Genomic DNA, 18,847 nt, shown 5'->3' with positions numbered 1-18,847 from the left:
TGCTGCACTTTATTTACTTTTTTTACTTGTTGCTCGTTACAATTTATCCTATCACAAAACTATCTGTTACCACTTATTTCAGTACTTGCAGAGAATACCTTGCTGAAAACCGCTTATCATTTCCTTCTGGTCCTCCTTGGGTTCGACACTCTTACTTATCGAAAGGACTACGATAGATCCCCTATACTTGTGGGTCATCAAGACTCTTTTCTGGCGCCATTGCTGGGGAGTGTAGCGCCTTTGGTAGGTGGAATTTGGTAAGGAAAAATTTATATAGTGTGCTGAAATTTACTGTCACTTGTTACTATGGAAAGTAATTCTCTGAGGGGCTTGTTCGGGGTATCTTCACCCCGTCCAGTAGAGCAAATAGTTGCTCCTCAACCTACAGAACCTATTGAAAATGAAACTCCTTTATAGGAGATGGAACAAAGCATCCTGATGAGCACTTAATATATGTGGATGAAGTTTGTGGATTATTTAAGCTTGCATGTATACCCGTTGATGTTGCTAAGAAGAAGGTCTTCCCTTTATCTTTGAAGGGAGATGCATTGGTATGGTATAGGCTATGTGACGATATGAGATCATGGGACTACAAAAGATTGAAGTTGGAATTTCATCAAAAGTATTACCCAATGCATCTTGTTCATCGTGATCGCAATTATATATATAATTTCTGGCCTCGCGAAGGAGAAAGCATCGCTCAAGCTTGGGGGAGGCTTAAATCAATGTTATATTCATGCCCCAATCATGAGCTCCCAAGAGAAATAATTATGCAAAGTTTTTATGCTTGGCTTTCTGAAAACAATCGCACCATGCTCGATACTTCTTGTGCTGGCTCTTTTATGATGAAGACTATTGAATTCAGATGGAATTTATTGGATAGAATTAAACGCAACTCTGAAGATTGGGACCTCAACGAAGGTAAGGAGTTAGGTATGACACCTAAGTTTGATTGTGTTAAATCTTTTATGGACACCGATATTTTCCGTAAGTTTAGCACTAAATATGGACTTGACTCTGAGATAGTAGCTTCTTTCTGTAAATCTTTTGCTACTTATGTTCATCTCCCTAAGGAGAAGTGGTTTAAATATCATCCTCCCATAGAAGTAAAAGTAGCTGCACCTATTAAAGTTGTAGAAAAGGTTGTCACTTATAATGATCCTATTGTTCCTACTTCTTATGTTGAGAAACCACCTTTCCCTATTAGAGTAAAGGATCATACTAAAGCTTCAATTGTTGTTCATAAAAGCAATATTAGAACTTATACACCTCTTGAGCAAGTTAAAGTAGAACCTAATATTGCTATTGTTAAAGATCTCTTGTCTGACAATATTGATGGGCATGTTATTCAGTTCGAAGGTGAAACTGCTAGAATTGCTAAACCTTGTGCTAAAGATAAACATAGACATGTGGTAGGCGTGCCTGTTATTTCTGTTAAAGTAGGAGATCATTGTTATCATGGCTTATGTGATATGGGTGCTAGTGCTGTCATACCTCATGACTTATACAAATAAATTATGCATGATATTACACCTGTTGAGTTAGAAGATATTGATGTCACAATTAAACTTGCTAATAGAGATACTATTTCACCAGTTGGAATTGTTAGAGATGTTGAAGTCTTGTGTGGGAAAACAAAATATCATGCTAATTTTCTTGTTCTTACTTCTCCGCAAGATAGCTTTTGTCCCATTATATTTGGTAGACCCTTCTTAAATACTGTTAATGCTAAGATAGACTGCGAAAAGAATGTTGTCACTATTGGCTTGGATGATATGGTTCATGAGTTTAATTTCTCTAAATTTAGTAAACAACATCGTGAGGAAGAATTGCCTATTATGGATGAAATTATTGGTCTTGCTTCTATTGCCATACCTCCTAGTGATCCTTTAGAACACTATTTACTAGACCATGAAAATAATATGTTCATGAATGAAAGAAGGGAAATAGATGAAGTATTATTTAAACAGGAACCTATTCTGCAACACAATTTGCCTGTTGAAATTTTAGGGGATCCTCCTCCACCCAAGGGTGATCCCATGTTTGAACTTTAACCTTTGCCTGATAATCTTAAATATGCTTATCTTGATGAAAAGAAGATATATCCTGTTATTATTAGTGCTAACCTTTCAGAGCATGAAGAAGAAAGATTATTGAAAACTCTGAAGAAGCATCGTGCTGCTATTGGATATACTCTTGATGATCTTAAGGGCATTAGTCCCACTCTATGTCAACATAAAATAAATTTGGAAGCAGATGCCAAACCAGTTCATGATCCACAACGACGTCTGAATCCTAAAATGAAAGAAGTGGTAAGAAAAGAAATACTTAAGCTTTTGGAGGCAGGTATAATCTATCCCGTTGCTGATAGTGAGTGGGTAAGTCATGTCCATTGTGTCCCTAAGAAGGGAGGTATTATTGTTGTTCCTAATGATAAAGATGAATTGATTCCACAAAGAATTATCACAGGTTATAGGATGGTAATTGATTTCCGCAAATTAAATAAAGCTACTAAGAAAGATCATTACCCCTTACCTTTTATTGATCAAATGCTAGAAAGATTATGCAAACATACACATTATTGCTTTCTAGATGGTTATTCTGGTTTCTCTCAAATACCTGTGTCGGCTAGAGATCAATGAAAGACTACTTTTACATGCCCTTTTGGTATTTTTTCTTATAGACGTTTGCGTTTTGGTTTATGTAATGCACCTGCTACCTTTCAAAGATGCGTGATGGCTATATTCTCTGACTTTTTTGAAAAGATTTGTGAGGTTTTCATGGACGATTTTTCCGTCTGTGGTTCCTCTTTTGATGATTGCTTGAGAAATCTTGATCGAGTTTTGCAGAGATGCGAAGAAACTAATCTTGTCTTGAATTGGGAAAAGTGCCACTTTATGGTTAATGAAGGTATTGTCTTGGGGCACAAAGTTTCTGAAGGAGGTATTGAAGTTGATAAAGCCAAGGTTGATGCTATTGAAAAGATGCCATGTCCCAAGGACATCAAAGGTATAAGAAGTTTCCTTGGTCACGCTGGATTTTATAGGAGGTTCATTAAGGACTTCTCAAAAATTTCTCGGCCTCTGACTAATTTATTGCAAAAAGATATACCATTTGTCTTTGATGATGATTGTGTAGAAGCATTTGAAATACTTAAGAAAGCATTAGTCTCTGCACCTATTGTTCAGCCACCTGATTGGAATTTACCCTTTGAAATTATGTGTGATGCTAGTGATTATGTTGTAGGTGCTGTTCTAGGGCAAAGAGTTGATAAGAAATTAAATGTTATTCATTATGCTAGTAAGACTCTAGACAATGCTCAAAGAAATTATGCTACTACTGAAAAAGAGCTTTTAGCACTTGTATTTGCTTGTGATAAGTTCAGATCTTATATCGTTGATTCTAAAGTAACTATTCAAACTGATCATGCTTCTATTAAATACCTTATGGAAAAGAAAGATGCTAAACCTAGACTTATTAGATGGGTTCTCTTGCTACAAGAATTTGATTTGCATATTGTTGATAGAATGGGAGCTGAGAACCCCGTTGCAGACAACTTGTCTAGGATAGAAAATATTCTTGATGACCCACTGCCTATTAATGATAACTTTCCTGATGAACAATTAAATGTTATAAGTACTTCTCGTAGTACTCCATGGTATGCTGATTATGCTAATTATATTGTTGCTAAGTTTATACCACCTAGCTTCACATACCAGCAAAAGAAAAAGTTCTTCTATGATTTGAGACATTACTTTTGGGATGACCCACATCTTTATAAAGAAGGAGTAGATGGTGCTATTAGACGTTGTGTACCTGAGCATGAACAGGAACAGATCCTACGCAAGTGTCATTCCGAGTCTTATGGAGGACACCACGCTGGAGATAGAACTGCACATAAGGTATTGCAATCTCGTTTTTATTGGCCTACTCTCTTCAAGGATGCCCGTAAGTTTGTCTTGTCTTGTGATGAATGTCAAAGAATTGGTAATATTAGTAGACGTCAAGAAATGCATATGAATTATTCACTTGTTATTGAGCCATTTGATGTTTGGGGCTTTGATTATATGGGACCTTTTCCTCCTCTAATGGATATACACATATTCTAGTTGCTGTTGATTACGTTACTAAGTGGGTAGAAGCTATTCCAACTAGTAGTGCTGATCATAACACTTCTATTAAAAGGCTTAAAGAAGTTATTTTTCCGAGGTTTGGAGTTCCTAGATATTTAATGACTGATGGTGGTTCACACTTCATTCATGGTGCCTTCCGTAAAATGCTTGCTAAATATGATGTTAATCATAGAATTGCATCTCCTTATCACCCACAGTCTAGTGGTCAAGTAGAGTTGAGCAATAGAGAGCTCAAATTAATTTTGCAAAAGACTGTTAATAGGTCTAGAAAGAGTTGGTCTAACAAACTTGATGATGCATTATGGGCTTATATGTAATGCCCCAAGACCGATGTGCCAGGTGTCCTCCAGTTATTCGTTGTTGTTGCGTTGTCATTGCTTGCGTGCCATGCTTTGCATATCATGTCATCATGTGCATTTCATTTGCATACATGTTCGCCTCATGCATCCGAACATTTTCCCCGTTGTCCGTTTTGCAATCCGGCGCTCCTATGTCACCAGGTGTCCCTTTCTACCTCTTTTCGTGTGTGGGGGTTAAACATTTTCGGATTGGACTGAGATTTGCCATGCGGACTTGGTTTACTACCGGTAGACCGCCTGTCAAGTTTCGTGCCATTTGGACTTCGTTTGATACTCCAACGGTTAACCGAGGGACCGAGAAGGCCTCGTGTGTGTTGTAGCCCAACACCCTTACAATTTGGCCCAAAACCCACCTAACCTCCTCCATTCTCTCGGTCGTTCGATCACGATCGCGTGGCCAAAAACCGCACCTCATTTGGACTCTCCTAGCTCCCTCTACCTATAAATATGTGGCCTCCCCCGAAAAATCAGCGCAGACGAAACCCTAAAAAGTTCCCCCGCACACCGCCGGACATGTCCGTCCCGCCGCCGGACGCGTCCATCCCGCCGCCACCTCACTCCGACGAATAAGGCGTTGCCACGTCAGCCGAGCCGCCTCCCGCACCCTATCATCCGCCGCCACGTGGCCTCCGCCACCGCGCCTCCCGCCGCGGGCCTCGGAACCCAGATCCGGCCCGCCGGGCCTGGATCCGCGCCGCCTCTCCGCGCCAGCGCCCTGGCCTCCCGCACCAGCGCCCGTCCCGCGCTCCGCCCCCCGTTTCCTCCGGCCGCCGCCACCGACACCGCCATTGCGCCGGACTTCGCTCGCTCGCGCCGCCGCGCTCTGCCTTCGCACCGGCGCCACCTCGCCGCGACCGCCGCTCCACCGTGCCAGCGACCGTCGCCTCGCCATCGTGCCGCGGCCACCGCCTCCTCGCCGCCCCTTGCAGCTCTGGCCACCACCACCAACTCTGGTCGTCTTCAACTATTCCGGCGAGATCTCGGTCACCCTCGATCCATGTGCAAAACCCTAGATCCAGATCCGGAGAGGTTTGACTTTTTGCCCCGTCTCAGTTATTTTCTTGCATACTTTGACATGCCATAACTCTCTCATCGTAGCTCCATTTCGCGCGTGTAGCATATCAAAATGTTCGTCTCAGAGAGTACATCATTTCATCACATTGCATAATTTTCATTTGAGCTCATCTTGATGCCTGAAATGCTGTTGGAAGAGGGCTATGTGATATATTTATCAGATCTGTTTCAGCAAATAGCTATTTGTTATTTTTGCCATGTTTATTGTGTGCATGATATGCTCCTGAGCTCTACATGAGTTTTGTTATATGCCATGCCATCTTTACAGAGATGCTTACTATGTATTTTTGTGACATTTGTGGTGACTAGCACAAGCCTGCAAAGTAGTGCATTCGTTAATGCTGTTTTCAGGGACTTAGAATTTCTCTAAGTCCTTGATCAGTTTTTGTTGATATGCCATATGTTCATGTTGTTTCCTAGTGATCCGTGCCTCTTTTGAGGATGATCAGTAAATATGTTTTGTCGATATGCCATATGTTCATGTAGTTTACATGCTTTATTGTGTGCATGATATGCTCCTAAGCTCTACATGAGTTTTGTTATATGCCATGCCATCTTTACAGAGATGCTTACTATGTATTTTTATGACATTTGTGGTGACTAGCACAAGCTTGCAAAGTAGTGCATTCGTTAATGCTGTTTTCAGGGACTTAGAATTTCTCTAAGTCCTTGATCTGTTTTTGTCGATATGCCATATGTTCATGTTGTTTCCTAGTGATCCGTGCCTCTTTTGAGGATGATCAGTAAGTATGTTTTTTTAACATTGTGGTGCTCTATCCATACATGTCTTTGTTTGCATTTATGGAGCAACCTAGCTTGAGTCAATCGAGCTCTACTTTTTCTATTTCGTGTTCCTGGCAGATTCTTAACTTGTTAGGGATTTTGCCGAGGATGTTTCTATTGATCCGTGCATGATATGTTGTTGTTCTTGCCACGTCTAGCTCCTATGCCATGTATTCTTGATGGGTGTATGCTTATTTTGCCATGCCGTGCTCCATAGTGAGTGCATCGAGCTTGTGAACATGCCTACTTGTTAACAGATTTGCATGCTCCAGTTTTTCACTGTCTGTAATCGGTTTATGTTTTTGCTATGTTCATATGCTTGCAATTGTATTTTCTGATCCCTTTTGGCTCAAGGTCACTAACGGACTTTTGTTAAGTGCTTTGAGTAGCTTCATGTCATGCCTTGCTTTGCCATGTTAAGTTCCTGTAGCATGTAGTTTTCATGCTCTAAAGTGTGCTACCTGATGTTAAATTCCAGACTTGTGTTAATTTCACTAAGTCTGAAACCTGTTATCATTTGCACTTTTGCTATGCTTGTTTGAACCTGTTAATGGATGAATTAGCCGTAGCTCAATGTTCATCTTTTGTCAAGCATCTTGAGTGGATCCCTGCCATGTATTTTGTTATTATGTTTGAGTGCTGTAGCATATTTATCTTGATGCATTTAGATGGCTACTTGCTGTTTATCGCAGACCGGTGCCATATTTGTTTTGCTTGCCATTTCCAAACCGTGCATCTGATTCCGGTGATCTTTTTTATTGATTTCAACCGGAATCACCTCACCTTTCCAGTGGCACTCTTGGATTTCCAAGTTGAGGCCAGGTTCAGTCATTCCTTTGCAAATCTTGCATATGCATCGCATACCGCATCCCGCATATCATGCCTTGTTCATGTGTTGGTTGTTTACTATGTTGTGTGTTTATTTCCGGTGTTGCTTCTTCGGGTTGGTTCCGGTAACGTTGCGTTTGTGAGGATCCGTTGGCTACGTCCGTTTCTCTTCTACATGGACTCGTTCTTCTTCCTTGCGGGATATCAGGCAAGATGATCATACCCTCGAAATCACTTCTATCTTTGCTTGCTAGTTGCTTGCTCTTTTGCTAGGCCTATGCTGTGATACCTACCACTTGCTTATCATGCCTCCCATATTTTTAAACCAAGACTCTAACCCACCTTGTCCTAGCAAACCATTGTTTGGCTATGTTACCGCTTTGCTCAGCCCCTCTTATAGCGTTGTTAGTTGCAGGTGAAGATTGAAGTTTGTTTCTTGTTGGAACATGGAGATGTTGTTCCTTGTTGGAACATGTTTACTTGTTGGGATATCACAATATATCTTATTTAATTAATGCACCTATATACTTGGTAAAGGGTGGAAGGCTCGGCCTTATGCCTGGTGTTCTGTTCCACTCTTGCCGCCCAAGTTTCCGTCATATCAGTGTTATGTTCCCGGATTTTGCGTTCCTTACGCGGTTGGGTTATAATGGGAACCCCTTGACAGTTCGCCTTGAATAAAACTCCTCCAGTAAGGCCCAACCTTGGTTTTACCATTCGCCACCTTGGTTTTACCATTCGCCACCTAGCCTTTTCCCCTTGGGAGGCGCGCATACCGAGGGTCATCTTTATTTTTAACCCCCCGGGACAGTGCTTGTCTAAGTGTTTGTCCAACCCAGAGCACCGTGCGGGGCCGTCCCTTGGCAACTTGGGTTACGTTGGCTCCCGTATGCTTAGCTTATCCAGTGTGCCCTGAGAACGAGATATGTGCAGCTCCTATCGGGATGTCGGTGCATCAGGTGGTCTTGCTGGACTTGTTTTACCATTGTTGAGATGTCTTGTAACCGGGATTCAGAGTCTGATCGGGCCTTCCCGCTAGAAGGAATATCCTTCGTTGACCGTGAGAGCTTGTGATGGGCTAAGTTAGGACACCCCTGCATGGATTTGAACTTTCGAAAGCCGTGCCCGCGGTTATGGGCAGATGGGAATTTGTTAATGTCCGGTTGTAGAAAACCTGAAGTTGACCTTAATTAAAATACATCAACCGCGTGTGTTACCATGATGGTCTCTTTCCGGCGGGGTCCGGGAAGTGAACACGGTGTTGGAGTAATGCTTGACATAAGTAATTTTGGATGACTTCTTGATCATAGTTCATCGACAGTGCTTTTTGCTTCTCTTCTCGCTCTCATTTGCGTATGTTAGCCACCATATATGCTAGTCGCTTGCTGCAGCTCCACCTCATACCTTTTACCCTACCTATAAGCTTAAATAGTCTTGATCGCGAGGGTGCGAGATTGCTGATTCCCCGTGACTCATAGATTACTTCCAAAACCAGCTTGTAGGTGCCGTTGAACCGTGCAGATGACGCTACCAAGCTCAAGGAGGAGTTCGATGAAGATCTTGTCCTTTGTGTTGTTTCGTTCCAGTTGATCAGTAGTGGAGCCCAGTTGGGGTCGATCGGGGTCCTTGTCGCATTTTGGGATTCTTCTTTTATTTTGGTTCCGTAGTCGGACCTTGATTATATTTGGATGTTGTAATGCTATATTCATGTAATTGTGTGAAGTGGCGATTGTAAGCCAACTACGTATCTTTTCCCTTATGTATTACATGGGTTGTGTGAAGATTACCTCACTTGCGACATTGCTTTCAATGCGGTTATGCCTCTAAGTCGTGCTTCGACACGTGGGAGATATAGCCGCGTCGAGGGCGTTACAAGTTGGTAATCAGAGCCTTCCCCGACCTTAGGAGCCCCCTGCTTGATCGAATAGCGGACGTTGTTGAGTCTAGAAAAATGTTTTGAGTCATTTAGGATTATATATATTAGAGAGTTAGGAATTCTTTTTACTCCCCAGTCCCTTCGTTGCTCTAGTGAGGCATCCTGACGTAGAGTTTTGACTCTTCTCTTCTCTAATTTCACTAAAAAAATTAGGATCACGCGGGTATCTTGGAATCGTTCCGATCGATTTGTGACGAGAACATTGTTCTTGGTGCCTCCTGACATTTAGGGGTTGTGGCAGTGTCTCGGGGAGTTGAGCTCCGAGGTGTTGTCGTCACAATTTTATCGTTGCAGTTCTGGAATACCTGAGATTAGTTTCACCGACATCGAAAATCTCTTTTATGCAGTTGTTGGTGAGATAACCTCGACGCCACCCAGTACTGGGGCGGGAGTTCGGGAGTATTGCCATAACTCGTATAACGGATGCTTTTCGAAGGTTGAGGTAGATGATTTCCGAAGGTTTCTTGGTTATGTGTTGAAGGATGGATACAACTGGATGTAGGATTTGCTAGTTTTGGGTGAGATAATATGCTTCCCCTGTATCCCCAACACCTGATTGCATAACCGGAAAGTTTGGGGAGTTTATAAGTGGGAATTCAAGTAGCTCGTAGGAATTCTTTCCAACGGGTACATGATACGAGATGGGATCTATCATATGTTTGTTTCCGGCTTATTCTGCGAGCCAAACCTTTGTTTGTTTTGAGTTGTGGTATTCGAGTTGCTTCAATGTCAAATGTTGATTCCATGCCTTTTTCTTAAGCGGTGTTCTCATATTCCTATGTGAATACTAATCCTTCTCGATCATCGAGTCTTTCATGTCAATTCTTGTTCAACTGGCGTGTTTCTCTTCAAGTGGATCTTGTCATCTCAACATCCGCAAGATCAATTATCAGTTCTTCTCAATGATGTTTGTTTCATCCGTCTCCAAGTTGCCTTTGTTTTCCCACCCTCCCACCCTTGTTTTCTTCAAGCACGCAGATTTCTTAATCGAGTATCCATCTTATTGATGTGAAGTCTCTTCATTCTTTTCTTTCAATGTTCTTACCCGGTGATGCTCATGAAGATTCTAACGGAGATTCAAGTTCATCATTTTTCATTCTTTTCCATCTCCGGTGGATTCAATTCAAGCTTTGTTGATCATACCTTTTTCCTCGTCTCAATACCTTCTCATGCCAGTGCACTTTATTATCATTCCACTTCTCGCTATTTATTATTCCGGAGTGCTCAAGATATCTCGAGGCTGTTATCTCATTCAAGACATTTAATTCTACCTGTGCAATATCTCTTTTCAAGCAATCGTTCAACGGTGTATCTTTTGAGTGGGCCCTAACCCATAGGTCTTTCCGCAGGATCTTACCTGACTCTTCTTATTCTCTCGGAGATATCCTTTAAAATTCTTTTAAAGTTTGACGTAAGAATGAATTGTCATCAGTCAAATGTCTTCTCCAAGATCTTCCAAATTCTTTTCATCGTTGGTTCAACCTTTATATTCTTCATTCCGGAGTGCCTCAATAATTCTTAGTGGTGGTTCTCATCATCATTCTCTGCATTTGAAGACCGAATAAGAGTTTTTCCTCCATATCTTGTTCGTTCACCCAAAGATTCGTTGTTCTAGCTTGATGCCATTCTCTCAAAATTGTTTTCGATTGTGAGAATTCTTTTCATCCATCCAGAGCAATTCAGGAGTCTTTTCTGTTTGATTATCCGGAGCCCATCATCTAAGATTTGTTCATTCCAGCTTTCAGCTCTCATACTCTATATCATACCAGTGCTTAAATCAAGGATTCTCTAATCAACTCGTAATCTCTTCGTTCTCATGGATCTAAATTCTCTCAAGCATCTTCGTTCATTTCCAATTCTCATGGTGGTTCGTTCAGAGTTTCTCTTCCTTCGTTATCATGCAGATTCATTCGTTATTTCAGTCCTTCCGGTGATTCGTTGAAGACCTTTCTCAAGTTTTGCGCTATATCTATCTTAATCCTTTCTACGAGTTTAAGTTGCATGCAATCCATTGATGGTCATCAATTTAATTGGTGAAGGATAAGCATAATGTAATTCTTATTCTTGTTCCATCCAAGTGATTAATTCCTTATTCCGGAGGCTCATCAAATTCTTGGTTTCAATTGTTTCATCTTTTCTTTTCCGGAGTTCCAAGCTTTTTCCCCATTATCTCGTCGCGAAGTTCCCTCTAAATCATCGCAAGGATTCACCTTGTGCTTTCAACTTCTCATTCCTTTTGTTTCATCATCCTTCTATTACCAGAGTTCCACATGGTGGTTCATCAAGGTTTTCTTTTCATTCTTCAATTGCTCTTCAAGATATCTCTCGAAGCTATGATCCGCCAAGATATACTTCAAGCATTCTTCACCTTGCATCCGGAGTGCAATTCTTTCTACCTTATCATTGGAGGTGGTATTATGTCATTCTTGATAATTTGAGTTCATGTTTCATGTTTCACATGTTTTCAAGAGTGAGGTTTTTAAATCCATCATTTTCTCTTCACTCAAGTCATCTTTCCAACCAATCAACCTCTTCGTTGGAGTTATCTTGGGCTATATTTCACCTAAAGCTTTCCCTAATGATTTTGCTATTAATGGTGATAATATATGATCCAAGTTCTTCTTTTATCCTCCCGGTGAGATAGTTTCTCGTCTCTTTGTTCTTATCCAATCTTGTTCCCGTTAGTGGCAAGTTGTCACCTCATAATTTTGAGATGCATTCCATAAGACCATATCAAGCTTACTCTTTTCGTTGTTGGTTTTCCAACAATTCTGTTCAACCCTTCTCCTAAAGATGCTTTCTAGCTCATTTAAGGTAGAAGATGTTGTTTTCTCCTCCGTTCATTCCTTTCCATTCTCTCATTTCTTCCGGAGGCATTGTGATGTTGTTCTTTTCAACCCATTTTCTTGTGTTGTTAGGATCGTGTTCTTTTTGTGCTTATCTTTTTAACCGGAGTGTGTGCCCGCTACTCAAGTTCTTTCATTTTTATCAAGCCTTGCATATCTTCCCAACCGGAGTGCTGCCTGAATTTGTTCTTCCTTGTAACTCTTCCCTACCGGAGTGTTTTCAACTTCGTTCATCTCCGTTGTATTCTTCTTTCCATTTGTGCAACCTCGCAAGGTTCTTTGGTTTCACTTGTTTTGTCAAAGGAGCAACTTAGTTTTACCTCTCCTCTTTCTCTTCTGTTGTCCCTCCGATGCCATTCTAGATCTCAGGACGAGATCCTCTCATACTGGTGGATTGTTGTAACGCCCCGAGACCGATGTGCCAGGTGTCCTCCAGTTATTCGCTGTTGTTGCGTTGTCATTGCTTGCATGTCATGCTTTGCATATCATGTCATCATGTGCATTTCATTTGCATACATGTTCGCCTCATGCATCCGAGCATGTTCCCTGTTGTCCGTTTTGCAATCCGGCGCTCCTATGTCACCCGGTGTCCCTTTCTACCTCTTTTCGTGTGTGGGGGTTAAACATTTTCGGATTGGACCGAGATTTGCCATGCGGCCTTGGTTTACTACCGGTAGACCGCCTATCAAGTTTCGTGCCATTTGGACTTCGTTTGATACTCCAACGGTTAACCGAGGGACCGATAAGGCCTCGTGTGTGTTGCAGCCCAACACCCTTCCAATTTAGCCCACAACCCACCTAACCTCCTCCATCCTCTCGGTCATTCGATCACGATCGCGTGGCCGAAAACCGCACCTCATTTGGACTATCCTAGCTCCCTCTACCTATAAATATGTGGCCTCCCCCGAAAAATCCGCGCAGACGAAACCCTAAAAAGTTCCCCCGCACACCGCCGGACATGTCCGTCCCGCCGCCACCTCACTTCGACGAATAAGGCGCTGCCACGTCAGCCGAGCCGCCTCCCGCACCCTATCATCCGCCGCCACGTGGCCTCCGCCACCGCGCCTCCCGCCACGGGCATCGGAACCTAGATCCGGCCCGCTGGGCCCGGATCCCGCGCCGCCTCTCCGCGCCAGCGCCCTGGCCTCCCGCACCGGCACCCGTCCCGTGCTCCGCCGCCCATTTCCTCCGTCCGCCGCCGCCGACACCTCCACCGCGCCGGACTTCGCTCGCTCGCGCCGCCGCGCTCCGCCTTCGCGCTGGCGCCGCCTCGCCGCTCCCTCGCCGGCGACCGCCACTCCACTGCGCCGGCGACCGTCGCCTCGCTGTCGTGCCGCGGCCACCGCCTCCTCGCCGCCCCTTGCAGCTCCGGCCACCACCACCAACTCCGACCGTATTCAACTATTCCGGCGAGATCTCGGTCGCCCTCGATCCACGTGCAAAACCCTAGATCCAGATCCGTAGAGGTTGACTTTTTGCCCCGTCTCAGTTATTTTCTTGCATACTTTGACATGCCATAACTCTCTCATCGTAGCTCTGTTTCGCGCGTGTAGCATATCAAAATGTTCGTCTCAGAGAGTACATCATTTCATCGCATTGCATAATTTTCATTTGAGCTCATCTTGATGCCCGAAATGCTGTTGGGAGAGGGCTATGTGATATATTTATCAGATCTGTTTCAGCAAATAGCTATTTGTCATTTTTGCCATGTTTATTGTGTGCATGATATGCTCCTGAGCTCTACATGAGTTTTGTTATATGCCATGTCATCTTTAGAGAGGTGCTTACTATATATTTTTATGACATTTGTGGTGACTAGCACAAGCTTGCAAAATAGTGCATTCGTTAATGCTGTTTTCAAGGACTTAGAATTTCTCTAAGTCCTTGATCTGTTTTTGTCGATATGCCATATGTTCATGTTGTTTCCTAGTGATCCGTGCCTCTTTTGAGGATGATCAGTAAGTATGTTTTGTTAACATTGTGGTTCTCTATCCATACATGTCTTTGTTTGCATTTATGGAGCAACCTAGCTTGAGTCAATCGAGCTCTACTTTTGCTATTTCATGTTCCTAGCAGATTGTTAACTTGTTAGCGAGATTGCTGAGTCCCCATGACTCACAGATTACTTCCAAAACCAGCTTGCAGGTGCCGTTGAACCGTTTAGATGACGCTACCAAGCTCAAGGAGGAGTTCGATGAAGATCTTGTCCTTTGTGTTGTTTCGTTCCAGTTGATCAGTAGTGGAGCCCAGTTGGGGTCGATCGGGGTCCTTGTCGCATTTTGGGGTTCTTCTTTTATTTTGGTTCCGTAGTCAGACCTTGATAGTATTTGGATGTTGTAATGTTATATTCATGTAATTGTGTGAAGTGGCCATTGTAAGCCAACTATGTATCTTTCCCCTTATGTATTACATGGGTTGTGTGAAGATTACCTCACTTGCGACATTGCTTTCAATGCGGTTATGCCTCTAAGTCGTGCTTCAACACGTGGGAGATATAGCCGCATCGAGGGCGTTACATTATAGAACTGCATATAAAAATCCTATGGGTATGTCTCTGTATAAAATGGTTTATGGAAAAGCATGTCACTTACCTCTCGAACTAGAACATAAGGAATATTGGGCTATTAAAGAGGTTAACTATGATTTTAAACTTGCCGGTGAGAAGAGGTTATTTGATATTAGCTCACTTGATGAATAGAGAACCCAAGCTTATGAAAATGCCAAGTTGTTTAAAGAAAAAGTTAAAAGATGGCATGACAGAAGGATACAAAAGCGCGAGTTTAAGATAGGTGATTATGTATTGCCATACAACTCTCGTTTAAGATTTTTTGCAGGAAAACTTCTCTCTAAATGGGAAGGCCCCTACGTTATAGAGGAGGTCTATCGTTCCGGTGCCATAAAAATCAACAACTTCGAGGGCACAAATCCGAAGGTGGTAAACGGTCAAAGAATCAAACATTATATCTCAGGTAATCCCATAAATGTTGAAACCAATATTATTGAAACCGTAACCCCGGAGGAATACATAAGGGACACTCTCTGGAACGTTTTAGACTCCAAAAACGAATAGGTATGTGGTACGGTAAGTAAACCGACTCCAAAACAATTTTAAGGCAATATTTCTCCGTTTTGGAATATTTAGAAAAATAGAAAAATAAGTAGCATTCCGGGAAGGACACGAGGGCCCCATGAGGGTGGTGAGGGCGCCCTACCCCCCTGGGCGCGCCCCCTACCTCATGAGCACCTCGTGTGCCTTCCGGACTCCGTTTTCTTGCACATTACATATTTTGGTCGGTAAAAAATCATTATATAACCTCCCGAAGGTTTTGACTCCCGTATCACGCAAACCTCCTTTGTTCTTGTTTCGAGCTGTTTTCTGCCAGGGTTTTCCAGGCTAGGCATCATGTCGTCTCCCTCCTCCAACAATGGTGACAATGATGCTTGGCTAATGAAGATAGATCTGAAGAGAGAAGAACCCATGAGGGTCAACAAGGATGAAAGGATCAAGAAGGCCACGGAGGATCAAGCTCCGGCAACAAAAGACATCCTTCAACTTGATCATAACCTTCTTAGTCCAACTGAGATCGAAGCTTTCAAGATGATTGAGTTAGCTCGTATACAAAACAAGTATCTCACACAAGAAAATATTTTGTTGAAGGAGCACATTGTTGCACTCAGGGGCATTATTCGCAAGCTGGAGGACCTCTTACGCTCGATGTGCAATTATCCGTCACCACCACCTTCTTCACCGACAAAGGAGATATAATCACATGGGTATGGGCACTCCCCTTGGCAACTGCCAAGCTTGGGGGAGGTGCCCCGGTATCGTATCACCATCACAACTCCTATCTTTATCGTTTTTCTTAATTCGATCCTATTAGTAGTATCTTGATCTAGTAGAATAAAGTTTATGGCATGATCTAGTTTTGAGTTTTGCTTTTTGATCTCTCTTTGTAATCGAGTCCCTGAGCTATATATAATAAAGATTAGTGTTGAGTCAAGGGCTTGATTATTTTTCCATGATCTTGGGTGAATAAAAGAAAGAGAAAAAGAATAAAAAGAAACAAAAAGTTCATATTGATCTTATTGAGAGTAATGACTTCACATAGAAAGAGTATGATGATTAAAAGTTGTTGGGAGTTGGCAGACATAGCTTTGGTCATGGTTGCAATTAATAGGAAGTAATAAGGAAAGAGAGGTTTTCACATATAGATATATTATCATTGACATCTTTTATGATTGGGAGCACTCATTAAAATATGACATGCTAAAGAGTTGATGTTGGACAAGGAAGACAACGTAATGAGTTATGTCTTTCTTATATCTGAGCTAAGGTATGCTGTCATGGTTCCTCTAACTTGTTGAGCTTGCCTTTCCCCCTCATGCTAGCCAAATTCTCAGCACCAAGTAGAAATACTACTTGTGCTTCCAAAATCCCTTAAACCAGTTTTGCCATGAGAGTCCACCATACCTACCTATGGATTGAGTAAGATCCTTCAAGTAAGTTGTCATCGGTGCAAGCAATAAAAATTGCTCTAAATATGTATGACTGATTGGTGTGGGAGAAATAAACTTTATACGATCTTGTGATGTGGAAGTAATAAAAGCGACGGACTGCATAATAAAGGTTCATATCACAAGGGGCAACATAAAGTGACGTTCTTTCGCATTGAGATTTTATGCATCGAACCATAAAAGCGCATGGCAACCTCTGCTTCCCTCTGCGAAGGGCCTATCCTTTATCATTATCTTCTACCTTATGCAAGAGTCATGGTGATCTTCACCTTTTCTTTTTCATTTTATCCTTTGGCAAGCTCAGCATGTTGGAAAGAACATGATATATATATCAAATTGGATTTAAGGGAGCATGAACCATTATTGTTGACATTAAAGAAAAATCCTCGCCAAAGATGAAGGCCAAGGGGCCCAAACCCTTCTCACGAGGGTGGAGGCGCCCCCCTCTAGGGCGCGCCCCCTACCTCGTGGGCCCCCTGGTGGCTCTCCGACGTCCATCTTCTCCTATATGAAGTCTTTCGATGAGAAAAAAATAAGAAAAAAACTTTTCGGGACGAGACTCCGCCACCATGAGGTGGAACCTTGGTGGATCCAATCTAGAGCTCCGGGAGAGCTGTTCTGCCGGGGCGTTCCCGGAGGGGGAAATCATCACCGTCATCATCACCAACGCTCCTCTCAACGGGAGAGGGCAATCTCCATCAACATCTTCACCAGCACCATCTCATCTCCAACCCCTAGTTCATCTCTTGTATCCAATTCTTGTCTCAAAGTCCAGGATTGGTGCTAGTAGGTTGCTAGTAGTGTTGATTACTCCTTGTAGTTGATGCTAGTTGGTTTATTTGGTGGAAGATCATATGTTCAGATCCTATATGCATATTATTACCCCTCTGATTATGAACATGAGTATGCTTTGTGAGTAATTACGTTTGTTCCCGAGGACAAGGGAGAAGTCTTGCTATGAGTAGTCATGTGAATTTGGTATTCGTTTGATATTTTGATAAGATGTATGTTGTCTAGCCTCTAGTGGTGTTATGTGAACGTCGACTACATCACACTTCAGCATTATTTGTGCCTATAGGAAGGCATTGGGAAGTAATAAGTAGATGATGGGTTGCTGGAGTTACAGAAGCTTAAACCCTAGTTTATGCGTTGCTTCGTAAGGGGCTGATTTGGATCCACATGTTTCATGCTATGGTTAGGTTTACCTTAATACTTTTGTTGTAGTTGTGGATGCTTGCAATAGAGGTTAATCATAAGTGGGATGCTTGTTCAAGTAAGAACAGCACGCAAGCACCGGTCGACCCACATATCAAATTATCAAAGTATCAAACGCGAATCATATGAACGTGATGAAAACTAGCTTGACGATATTCCCATGTGTCCTCGGGAGCACTTTTCGTATTATAAGAGTTTGCTCCGGCTTGTCCTTTGCTACAAAAAGGATTGGGCCACCTCGCTGCACTTTATTTACTTTTGTTACTTGTTGCTCTTTACAATTTATCCTATCACAAAACTATCTGTTACCACTTATTTCAGTACTTGCAGAGAATACCTTGCTAAAAACCGCTTATCATTTCCTTCTGCTCCTCGTTGGGTTCGACACTCTTACTTATCGAAAGGACTACGATAGATCCCCTATACTTGTGGGTCATCAGGCCCATTCCACAATCCTTCTGGTTGCTTCCTGGTTGTGCGGTATCTGTTGCAACAGGAGGTGGGTGACGACAGTGATCTCGTGGGCCTGGAAGTATTGACGCAGCTTCCTTGAGGCCATAAGGAGGCCGAAGAGCAATTTTTGTACACCGGAATACCTCGACCTAGCCCCCTGCAAGAGGGAGCTGACAAAGTAAACCGGGTGCTGCATCATATTCTTCTTTGGCACTACTTCACTTGACTGCGCGGGCATTGCCTTGGTGGCACCAGACTCCGCCGGGGGCCTTGCCTTGCCGGCACCAGGCCCTGCCGGGGGAATCTTTGGCTGGCCATCTGCTGGTTCTGCTGCCACTGCCGCCCCCTCGTCGACCTTCCTCTGTGCCACCAGTGCGGCGCTGACCACTTGATTCATCGCTGCCAGATACAGCAACAACGACTCTTGTGGTTTAGGCGCAACCAGTATCGGCGTGGAGGAAAGGTACTTCTTCAGATCCTGCAGTGCTACCTCGGCTTCTGGTGTCCACTCTATTGGGCCTGCCTTCTTCAAGATTTTGAAGAAAGGAAGGGCGCGCTTGGCGGACTTGGAGATGAACCGACTCATGGCGGCAACGCAGCCGGTGAGCCGACGCACATCCTTGATCCGGTTGGGCGCCTCGATCTGCTCAATAACCTTGATCTTGTATGGGTTTGCCTCGATCCCACGCTGCGACACAAAGAATC

This window comes from Triticum urartu, chromosome 6, assembly GCF_003073215.2.
Source record: "Triticum urartu cultivar G1812 chromosome 6, Tu2.1, whole genome shotgun sequence".
Classification (NCBI taxonomy): domain Eukaryota; kingdom Viridiplantae; phylum Streptophyta; class Magnoliopsida; order Poales; family Poaceae; genus Triticum; species Triticum urartu.
The sequence above is the reverse complement of the archived record's forward strand: the minus strand, read 5'-3'. Positions refer to the sequence as shown.